Here is a 12,169-nt window from a genome sequence, read left to right as displayed (position 1 = left end):
ATCACTGCACGGTCGGGTCAACCTATAAACAATTTGTTTAAATTTGAAAGAAAATAAAATAATACAATAAAATTTTTTAAAAATAAAAAAATAAACAGAAAAAGAAACGACATTCGTTTGTACCATAAAAAAATCGCTCTAAAGTTGATAAGACGACAAAAAGAAAAAAGAAAGAAGGAAACGGAGTCTTTAAAAAAATAAAAGAAAAATCAAAAACATAAATAATAGAAATTTGATTGTCTACGTGACAGCTCCGTATTTCACCCGATGGTCTTTCCCCAACTGATATATCCAGTTTTATGAGTTTTTATATTGGCGCGCATGTGTGGAAGTACGTACAGACGTGTGTGTGTGTGTGTGTGTCTTTATATATCTTTAAGTGTATGTGTATTTGTTTGTGTGTTATGTACCTGTGTGTGCGTGTATGTGTGTGCGTTGTGTGTGTGCCTGCCTTTATTTATTTTTAAGTGTATGTGTGTTTGTATTGTGCATCTGTGTGTGTGTGTGTGTGTGTGTGTGCCTATCTTTATGTATCTTTAAGTGAATGAGTATTTGTTTTGTTTGTTGTGTATTTCTGAGTGTGTGTGCGTGTGCGTGTGTGTGAGTCTGTCAATACTATCTCTACGTGTACTTGTGTACGTGTGTGTGTGTGTGTGTGCGTGTGTCTGTATGTGTATATGTGTATTTGTATGTATGCGCGTGTATGCGTGAGTGTGCAAGATGGTGGTGATTGCTTGTATCAATGTACGCTCGCATGTGCGTAAGTGTGTATATGAGTGTGTGTGTGTGTGTGTGTGTGTGTGTGTGTGTGTGTGTGTGCGCATGCGTTCCCGCGCGCTTGTGCGTGTGTGTGTGTGTGTACTCGCGCATGGCTATTTGTTCTGTCGTGAGGTAAGGTGATATTTGTAGCTGAAGAGACATTTACTGTCAGATGTTCGATTTAAGATTTCAGTTGGGTTTCTTGATTAGGTTGCGAAATTCTAGAACGTGTCAAATGAAAACATGATTTATATGTGATCATCATCGCCATTATCCGTGTTGTTGTTGCTGTTGTTGTTGTTGTTATTAACCTCAGCCATGTCATGTTGCTATTGTAATTTCATTTTGTTTTGTTAATATTTAGTAGTAGTTTTAGTAGTTGCTGTTGTTGTTAACTTTATTTCGTCATGTAATATCATTTCATCGGTCATGTTAATATGTTGTATTAGTTCTTGTTCATGTTATTAATCCCCAAGTCAACTTTGACCGAGCTGACCTTTGGTCAAACGATGCTTAACCATGACCGTCTTGTACTTTTTAAGTATAATTGGGATTACAGAAACTAATATATTCTTTACTTTTAAACAATAAGGAGTGGTTTCGGGAAGATTTGTCAGGTCAAGTTACGGCGTTGAGATTCCATTGCTGAGCTGTTTTCGCCTTTCTGTTGCTGTTGTTGTTAGAAGTTTGTTAGTTGCGCTACTAATTTACCTTTTCAATGCTTTTAGAGTAATAAAAAGAAAAGTAATTTCTCTCAACATGAAGTTTTGAGGGTAAGTGTCTTGATTTTCATTTAGCATCAATTGAAATATTTTCCTTTGTTTTCCGGGGTCCGTTTTTAAAAATTTTTTTCTGTTTTTCATTAAGAAACTGACGGCTTTGATCGGTTGTTGACTTTAAACTTCAACATGGAATCCATCGCAAGAAGCTGTTACCGGGACGGAGAGAATTAAAAATATATTCATATATATACACACAAAAAGGATCACTCCAAGTCGAAGGCCAAGCCAAAAGGTTCGACGAGATAGTAGAGAGCGCATCAAATAACCAACGACTATCACCACCATTTCAACTCAGAACGTAACGACAGACGAAATACCGCTAAGTATTTCGCCCGGTGTCCTAACGATTCTGCCAGCTTGCCGCCCTAAGCTAAACTAAATATTGGAACAAATATCACAATAGCAAAACCATCTACTAAACACACAAACTCAAGTCTCCCTTATCAGTTTCATTGCCGTTCGAAAGAGCAACAGATCTGATGAAGGAGATAATAAACAACAAAAACATGTATGCTAAAAGGGGAAGGTTTTGAACAACTACGGAAAAACACTACAAAGAAGACTATGCCTGTAGACCGACTCACACTACAAGAATATACACAGAGCAAAAGATCATTTTGACGTAGGACTGCGTTAGGAGTCAACAAAGAAAACATGTTATCAAAGCATTTTAAGGAACCCCTTTCGAAGACCGAGAAAACCCTATAACCCGCCGTTCAACTAGAGCAAAGAAGTGATCTTTCCATTTTTTTTTTCTCCCATTAACTTAGTCGGACACGAAGTGGAAGGCATTTATGTATGTGATCGGCTTAGAGTCATAGTCACTTACTCAACGATCTCAGGTCACTAGATATAGATATTAGCAGGACCAGAATTCCCAGAACGCGCGCATGTACACCCATCTTTGATGATTATGAAGAGTATGCATCTTGTAGTTGGCCAGAATCGGACGACGGGCAAAAATATAGTCATCACATGCACGTAGTACATAAATACATGCCATAAGTCAAGGAGATAGCAACTCACGCGCTACCGTATTGAAAAAGGAAGAACGCGTGGAAAATACAGTTGTAACTATACAAAAAGATGGGATAGACACGACTGAAACGCTTTTCATTATAGGTTTCTTCGATCAGAGCTGACTTGGAGCTAAATAACAATTAAACACTAAAACAGCAATTAAACCTTGAGTAAGCCAATGAAGGAGCCATTGTATTGTCACTCAGTCTTTCAGAAACAGAAGCCAACACTCCCTCAGATAAAACGCTTATGTACACTGACAACGTGGTCATCGATATTTTATCTGAAAAAATGTTGAGACAATCTGAGTTGGAACAAATATCTTTCGATTCCAGGTCAGTTCGAACAAAGAGGTCATGTGGTTAAATAACAAATACTAAATCTTGAAAAGTGGCTGTTATTAATAAAAAAAATTCAAAAAAATTCAATAAAATTGACAAAATAATTGGAAAAAGGAGCCGACCCTACTCTTTTTTAGGTCTTACTGTGTTCGGTAGGTGGCCATATTTGTTCGTGTCATCCTGGCTGCCAGACTTCCGGTCAAAATTTCTGTGAATCTGCATTGCATTAATGACGCCAGGCTGTGTCTAGGGCAAAGACATTTGATACTCAATGGCCGATCCTACGACGTATATCAAACACATGCCGTGACGTGTTATACTTCACTGACCTAATCTATTCTGCCAGATCTTTTCATGAAGCAGCGAGGCGGCGACATGGTCGGAAATTTGTACGGCTTAAAGATGTGAAAACTGGGACAAATCCAAGAACGATAGGCAATGGATTAGCAGAGTCGTTAAAGCGTCGAACAAAATTGCCGCCATATTTAGCTACTATCGTAAAACGTACTGTGTTCGAATCCCGCGAGTTCGGTCAACTTTTCCTTTCATCTTCTACAATAGATTCGATAAAATGAGGTGTCACTCAAGTCTTAGAATCGATTTAATGTTTTATAGAAAGTATTCTATGTATGAATGGAATTGTAACTGGTTCTCAACGATTTTTAACCTATGGACAGCTTTGATTCTTATTTTAGTGAGATGAACTCTCCAAGCAATTTAATTAAAAAAAAATCCAATTACATTTTTATATTTTATTAGGAATTGTAAAAAATCTGTTAAAATCTTGTTTTGTAGAAGTATGATCAATTTATTGCGCATAATTTTTGACAGCAAAATCTTATATGGGCCCCGGTTGTAAAGTACTGTAATAGAAAAATGCTCTTGGCCGAGTAACTAACAAATCTGCTTTACAGCTACGCGATTTAGAGTTCAATCCAATTGGATGGTATTTTGAGCAAGTGTTTTCTACCATAACGTCGGGGTAACAATGCCTTATGAGTGACATATGGGAGACGGAAACTGTTTAGAGGCTTAGTGGATGAATCGTTTCTGTTCTTTGACGATAAGCTTCATCTGTCGTTCTACTTACCATTGCTACTATCATCACCTCTACTTGGCATTTGGATGACATAAGCAAAGCCCACTGTGTTGTAAACATTCAGGACACGTTTTCGGTCTAAGCGCAATTTTCTAAGGTCTTCCCATGTTTTTCAGAAACTTAGAGGAGTATGTGTGCACATCGTTTTTCTCTGACTAAGAAGATAGCTACAAGTAAAACAGAAATAAAATAGAAAAATAAAATCTATTGCAATTTCACATTACTAACCAGCCTACAGTGGCATAAATTAATATATCAACAAACGAAAAGTTTAGGATTTGTAGTAATTAAAGTTTTATATTACCTTTGAGAAATTTTGTTGGTTAGTCGCAATATGTATGACTAATGAAGTGGTTAGTCATTTACATAGCAAAGAAGAAAAGCAAAATGTTTCGTCAGAGTCCATGTTCAATTAAGTCATTACTAGTCACTTCTGTGGGTTTTAACAGATTACTAATGCTAACAAAATAGCACCATACACCATTTATTTAATATTTAATTATATTTTTCTTTATTTTCTTGTTCATGGCTTTTGTTTCTTGTTTTGTCTTCATATTTCTGTGATTTGTGTTTCTGCGTGTATGCATAATACATACTTATATCCATATACATATATACACACGTACAACCGAGTTTACAAGTTCACTTCATAATAATAAGTACCCGGGGCATTTTGTGTATGTGTCTTTTACTTTAACCTTGTGAGGGAAATGGACAAGCGGAAATTGTATCGAAGCTCGTCCGGTTGATTCTATCTGTAATTCAAAGCTTCGACCTTGTCAGAGTTGTATAGATTTGACTCTATCAGAACTATATTAAGGATACATGAGTCTGCAGAATACTCAGCCACTTACACGCTAATTTAATGCGTTATTAGCTCAGTTGATCGAACGACTGGATGCTAGCATGTCGCCCTCAATGATAGTTTCCATTATTCATACATGCGCACGCATATGTATGTATATCATTTTTTTAAACGAATAAGAAGTAAAAGAAAAGAACTCACAGGGACTTGTGACATGAATTTAGATATTAAAGAAGTCAATAGGGAATTTGCCGGAAGTTGTGTACAATAAATTCCTAATGTATTAAAACTTGCCTCGCCGATGGATCGATGATCAAAGCAAATACAGTGAGGTATTCTTTTCAACGTTCACACTACTCTGTTTATTCCCTGCCTTAACAATAACAATAACATCATCAGCGCCCAAAAGATTTGAGATTCTTTATGAAGTAATGAACTGCATATCTAGATGAGGAAACCCGAGTTACAGTTACATTAATGTATGAATGGAGTGGATCAACGTGAAAAGAATTGTCTTGTTCGGTGACACAACATGCCGCATGGCCCAGAAATTATGATCTCGACATTATGATCCTAGACATCTTGTTCATGAACGCTCTATCTACGAAGCCATGCACGACTTACACATGTTTAATATAACCAAAACAGGGATTTTGCATTATAGCAAAAAAAGCCTCAGTATTACTATTAACAGAGCCGTGTGTGGATTGTGTGGATTGGAAAAATGTAGAGAGCGCCTAACAAAATATCTGAACAGCAACGCATATTTGATCAGAGATATGATAAGCTGTATCAACAACAGTATCACAATTGTTAAATGGGCGCGACATTTTCCTCTCACCTTTCACAAAAATCTGGGAGGAATACTAGAAGATGGCGTCAAAATCGTTGGCACCACGTGACAGTATTTACTTACGAACCTTTACTTTGTGAGTTCACTTCCGGCCAGGGTTAACAACATTGTCTTTTGTTCTTCTAGAATCAATAAAATAAAATGCCACTGAAGTATTGTGTCCGATTTAATCGATTTTGCCTTTCCCGTCACCCTCACAAAATAAGGGGTCTTATCTAATGCTCATGTAAAAAATCCATTTTCTAATTAAGAGATTTACATAGTTTCCTAGAGCATCGACACTTTTGGTTGTTATTGTTGTTTAGACCGAAATCAGTTAAGAGCACCTCATCTTTCTCTCGCGCATGACAATGTTTGAAACTTACACAGACCAAAATAGTCCTCAATTATTGAAGAGAGAGGGGTGTAAATTTGGGTAAGTTTTGGCTGGTATTTCTAGCAGGTCGATAAACCACTCAGGGACTTAACATGGTTTCTATTTTACTTGCAACACTTGCTTCAGCAGTCTCAACTGATGTTGTTGCTATTGTTGTTGCAATTGTTATCGTTGTAGTTGTTGTTGCGATTGCTGCTCTTCTTGTATAGCTTCAGGTCAACCTCAGTCGAGCAATCCATTCTTTTATATTTTACTTGTTTCAGCCATTAGACTGAGGCCATGCTGGGGGCACCGCCTTGAAGAAATCGTAGTCGAATGAATCGACTCCATTACTTATTCCATCGGTGTCTTTTGCCGTGCCGCTAATTTACGGGGACGCAATCACACCAACGCTGGTTGTCCGTTTTAAATATACAACGAAGCACATTGGATAATGTAATTCTGTTCACCGCTTAAAAGACGGACGAGATGCGCAAGGCTACGATTACGATGACTTTGATCAGAGGTTGTTTGCTTGACCAGGGTTGTTGTTGGCACTCCGTCGCTTACGACGTCGAGGGTTCCAGTTGATCCGATCAACGGAACAGCTTGCTCATGAAATTAACGTGCATGTAGCTGAGCACTCCACAGACACGTGTACCCTTAACGTAGTTCTCTGGGATATTCAGCGTGACACAGTGTGACAAGGCTGACCCTTTGAATTACAGGCACAACAGAAACAGGAAGTAAGAGTGAGAGAAAGTTGTGGTGAAAGAGTACAGCAGGGTTCGCCACTATCCCCTGCCGGAGCCTCGTAGAGCTTTAAGTGTTTTCGCTCAATAAACACTCACAACGACCGGTCTGGGAATCGAAACCGCGATCCTATGACCGCGAGTCCGCTGCTCTAACCACTGGGCCATTGCGCCTCCACTAACTAGGGTTGAAGACGACGACAATATCACCATCAGCATCACCTCCTCAATCTCTTCTTCCTTCCAATTCTCCTCTCCTTGATCTTTCTCCTCATCTCTTTTCTCCAGCTGTACACTCAGAGACATTCTGACTTAGCTGATATACTATGTGTACGAGTATATAAGACTGTGTACTCGTAGATTTGGCAATTCGGTGTAAAATAAATAAATAAATAAATAGATAGATAAATGAATAAATAAAAGACTGTATTTATAAAACAAATTATGCGTCTGTGAGTATTAAAAACTGTGCAAAGTATTGGCATAGCTGTGTGGTAAGAAGTTCGCTTCCCAACCACATGATTCCGAGTTCAGTCCACTGAACCCGGAATCATGTGGTTGAACCCGGAATCAAGTGTCTTCTACTATAGCCTCGCATAGACCAAAGTTTTGTGAGTGGATTTGGCAGACGGAATCTGAAAGAAGTCCTGTGTATTTGTCATCTCACCGCTGCTTGACGATCGGCGTTGGTTTGTTTAAGTGACCGTAATTTTAAGAAGATACAGAGGGTTAAAGTTTTTACCCAGTTACAAAACAGGATTTGGAAGCTGTCATTTTGTGCCTGACTGTAATCGTAAGACGACTAAAAACAATATCAACATTGCGACGATAGCATGTGTTATAAGCATTTAATAAGCGAAAAATGACCAAAAAAGAAAACGGGAACAAAATTGAAGAAATTGAAAAGTATTAGCCAAACAGAAAGGACTCGTACCAGTTTAATACTGGGGTCGATGTAATCGACAAAACCCCTTCTCCACAAATTACAGGCCTTGTGTCAAAATTTGAAAGCAATATTTGAAGCTGGTAGATTCAGATGGTCATGTTGGTAAACAAGAGAGTTTGAAGCTCAGACAGCGAAGTGGCAGTTGTGTTTGGCACTCTGTCCGTTGCGACGACGAAGGTTCCAATTAATCCGATCAACAGAACAGCCTGCTCGCGAAATTAACGTTCCAGTGGCTGAGCACTCCACAGACATGCGTACCCTTAACGTAGTTCTAATGGAGATTCGGCACGACACAAGAATAGACAAGGCCGGCCCTTTGAATAACAGATATAACTCATTTTTGTCGGCTAAGTGGATTAGAGTAACGTGAAATAAAGTGTCTTGCTCAAGAACACGACGCGCCACCGGGAATCGAATTCTCGACCTTCCAATCGTCAGCCGATTACCCTAACCACTAAGCCACGCGCCTTCACCAAATCTCTTTTACTTAGAATATTTCAACACTCCCACCCTTTTAATGTACATATAGGCCTGGGTAATTTAGTTCCGGTTACTGGTTTGCCGCGTGTGACTACTTACAATAGCACCACCCTACTATAAACGGATGCCATAAGGATAGGTATTCAGTTATGCATATTTATTCCCACTGCGAAATCTATTATTTTAGTTGATATTGTAGTTGTTACTCTTATTGTCGTTGTTAATGGAACTGTGAGTAATAACGAGATTTATCTTAATGTTACACGTAGTTGATGCGTTCTGGGTTCAAATTCCGCCGAGGTTAACGTTGCTTTTCATCCTTTGGGGTCAATAACATAAGCACCAGTTGAGGAGTGGGAACGATGTAATCGGTTTACCTATCAGTCCCGAAATTGCTGGCTTTGTGCTAGAATTTGAAACCAGTATTTCAGGTTTCTTTTTTTTAAAGTTAAGCTTGCAATGCAACCACGTGGTATTCATTTCAGTCCCACGGCACAGCAACCTTGGGCATGTACCTTCTACTATAGCCTTCGGACGACAAATGCCATGTGAAGGAATATGGAAATCCGTCGTGTGCGTGTGTGAGTGTGCGTGCGTGCATACATGAAGAGTGGAGTTAACGCTTATTCATATAATGCTTATTATTTCGACAACTTGAAGTGACGTATCGCATATCATGTTTACAGACCCTGATGAAAACGGTTCATTCTTGCGTATTATATAATTTATATTACATAATAGTCTCAGCAATTTTTTTTTTTCAGAACCGATTAAATGAAGTGACTACGACAGAAGTAAACTTTACGAATTTTCTGTTTGTTCGAAGTATTTCAGTTGATTCGATCAACCGAACAGCCTGCTCGTGAACTTCACGTGTAAGGTTCCCAGCACATCACAGACACGTGTACCCTTAAGGTAGGGAGATTCAGATTGACACAGAATGTGATAAACTCATTTTTGCTAGCTGAGTGAACTGGAGCAACGGGAAATAAAGTCCCTTGCTCAATGCTGGGAATCGAATTTATGATCTTACAATCGTGCGCTGAATACACTAACCACTAAAATACGCACCTTTACGCATATGTATGTACGTGTTTGTGTGTGTGTATATACATACATACATACATACATACACACACGCGCGCATATATATAACTATTATCTAAAACTTTACTGCTATTTTCTTTCGCCCTTTCAAAGCCTAGCCAGGCTCATGGGCCCGGTTTCTCGGTTTCTATGGCGTATGTGTTCCCCCCAGCTGGACGGGACGCCAGGAAGAAAGAGTGAAAGTTGGGGCGAAAGAGTACAACAGGGGTCACCACCATCCCCTGCCGGAGCCTCGTGGAGCTTAGGTGTTTTCGCTCAATAAACACTCACAACGCCCGGTCTGGGGATCCTTCGACCGCGAGTTCGCTGCCCTAACCACTGGGCCGTTGCGCCTCCATACTGCTAGTTTTATTCACTTGTTATTTACGCTCTATTTCGAAGTGTGTGCCCTACTTTAAGAAACACTAACCTAAAGGTTGTTCTGAAATATGTATAACTTTCTACCAGGGATTTTGTATTGGACTTGGAAGTAGATTGTAGAACAATGACCTTGCAATCTTCAGAGAGATGCAAAGAACATTACATCACGTTTGTATGGCAGAAGTAGGTACATAGAGAAATATCAAAATTGAGAGTAAATAATATATCCTCAGAAATGAGATGGGTAATAGTTACTATATCTTATTTGGTGAGAAGACTGTATGGCTAACAGAGATGGGGGGGGGGTCCTTGATATTTCCTGGTAACCTCCATGCTGCTTGACACTGAGGAGCAGTTCTGTCGAAGAATGCAGAAACCTTTATGATAATCTAGTTGACAGCAGATGAAGGGACAGCCCAATACTGTCAGCTGTGTATGTGTATGCTCTCTTGTGTGCATGTGTGTGTGTGTATGTGTGTTCTTTTACTTGTTTCAGTCTATATGTGCGTACGTTTGCTGTTTATAATGAAGGAGAGGAAGAAAAAGTACTCAATACCTGGTGTGCAATGTAACTGTATTTGTTCGGTTGATGTCTTGTGTCGTTACCTGAAGTTTCCTAAATGTTTGTGGCCGTCTGATTGATCGAATATTCGCGAAACTTGATGTAACGGGAGAGAGCACCAGTCGAGTATGCAGTGTGGATGAGCGCGTGCGTGAGAAAGAGAGAGATGGGGGAGAGAGTGGGAAGAGTAGTAGAGTGGAGAAGAGAAAAGGTGAGAGAGGGAGAGAGAGAGAAGAAAGTGTAAAAGAAACGAGATAGTTTCAGACTTACTAATTGAGAGAAAGAAAGCGAAAGAGGGAGAGAATTACAAAGCATGGGGGGAGGTGTTTTTTTTTGTTTCTTCTTTGTCTCGACAGATAAAGTGAAGATGTTTCGCGCGCCTCTGCAAAACACGCTTTGTTCAGGTTATGTCTTTAAACGGTCGAATGTAATTCGGAGGAAATTCTCCGCTACTTTTAGCGAGTCGAGCGTGTCTGGTTATACACAAACGCGCGGAGATGTCCCCTCTCCGTGCGTTTGTGTATAACCACACTCTACTTGTGTGTGCGCTCACTTAAGTGAAAGACGGTTGAAATATTATCAATGAGAGAGAACGAAAGAGATAAGTATAGAGTATGAGAGATAGAAAGAAAAGTAGATTGTGTGTGAGGGATAGAGAGAGAGAGAAAGGGAAAGAAGACGAGCGATATAGGGATAAGGAGAAAGAAAGAGATACATAGAGAGAAATAGCGAAAAAGAAAGAGATTATTAGATAAGGAAGGATATAGATTGGGAGTAATGGACAAAGAGAAAGAGAGATATATTGAGAGCGAGAGAGAGAGAGAGAGAGAGAGATAGAGAAAGAAAAAGAGTCATAGCTAGAGAGGAAAAGCGAGATCGATAGAGAGAAACAAAGAAAGAGATACTTTGAGAGAAATTATGTAAAAGAAAGAGAAATAAAGAACGTGAAAGCGAAAGAGAGAGATATATAGAGAGACAGAAAAGGAAAAAATAGATATATAGAAAAAGAGATAGAGAAAAACAGAGAAAGAGGAAAAGATATATATATGTATATATAGGAGAAAAGAAATCTGTAGTAAGGGGCAGAATATAAATAGAGGAGGATATTATGTCTGTGTGTATATATTGTGTATATTTATGTCTATATACAATCGAGAGAGAGAGAGAGAGAAAGAGAGAGAGAGTGAATGGGGGATTGAAAGAAAACGTTGCGTGCCTCTGTATACGAGCGTAAAAAAATAAGCAGAAATAGATAGATTGCATGCGTGCGAACGTGTGTGCACGCAGAGCCTAAGACATCAAAACGAAACAAGAGTTCAAGCAAGTGTGAGATGTTAGTGTACGTGTGTGTACGTGTGTGTGTGTGTGTGTGTGTGTGTGTGTGTGTGTGTGTGTGTGTGTGTGTGTGTGTGTGTGTGTGTGTGTGTGTGTGTGTGTGTGTGAAAGAAGCGCTGAAGGTGGCAGAGGGCGGGAAAGAAATTCATGTATGTGTATGTGTGTGTATGAGAGATGTCTTCGAGTGAGGTTGTGAATTATGTGACGGAGCCGTATGTATGTGATGTATGTGTATGAGAACACACACACATACACACATACACACGCGTGCGTGAGCGTGTTAAAGAGTACGAGAGAGAAAGAAAGAAAGACATATAAATTAGAGGGAAAGAGAGAAAAAAAGAGAGACAGATAGAAATAGGATAAGTGGGAGAGATACATGCTTGAAGAGAAAGATGCGTGTATGTATGTATATCTGTAAACGAGAAAGGAGGGGAAGAAAAGGATAGAAAAGAGCAAATACTATATAATAATGTGTAATACTATATAATACTATATAAGCGAGTACGAAACAGGCAGATAGATAGATAGGTAGGTAGATAGATAGACAGGCAGATAGATAGATAGACAGACAAACAGACAGATAGATAGAGAGAGAAAGATATATATATAT

This window comes from Octopus bimaculoides, chromosome 6, assembly GCF_001194135.2.
Source record: "Octopus bimaculoides isolate UCB-OBI-ISO-001 chromosome 6, ASM119413v2, whole genome shotgun sequence".
Lineage (NCBI taxonomy): Eukaryota > Metazoa > Mollusca > Cephalopoda > Octopoda > Octopodidae > Octopus > Octopus bimaculoides.
Note: the sequence above shows the minus strand (reverse complement) of the source record.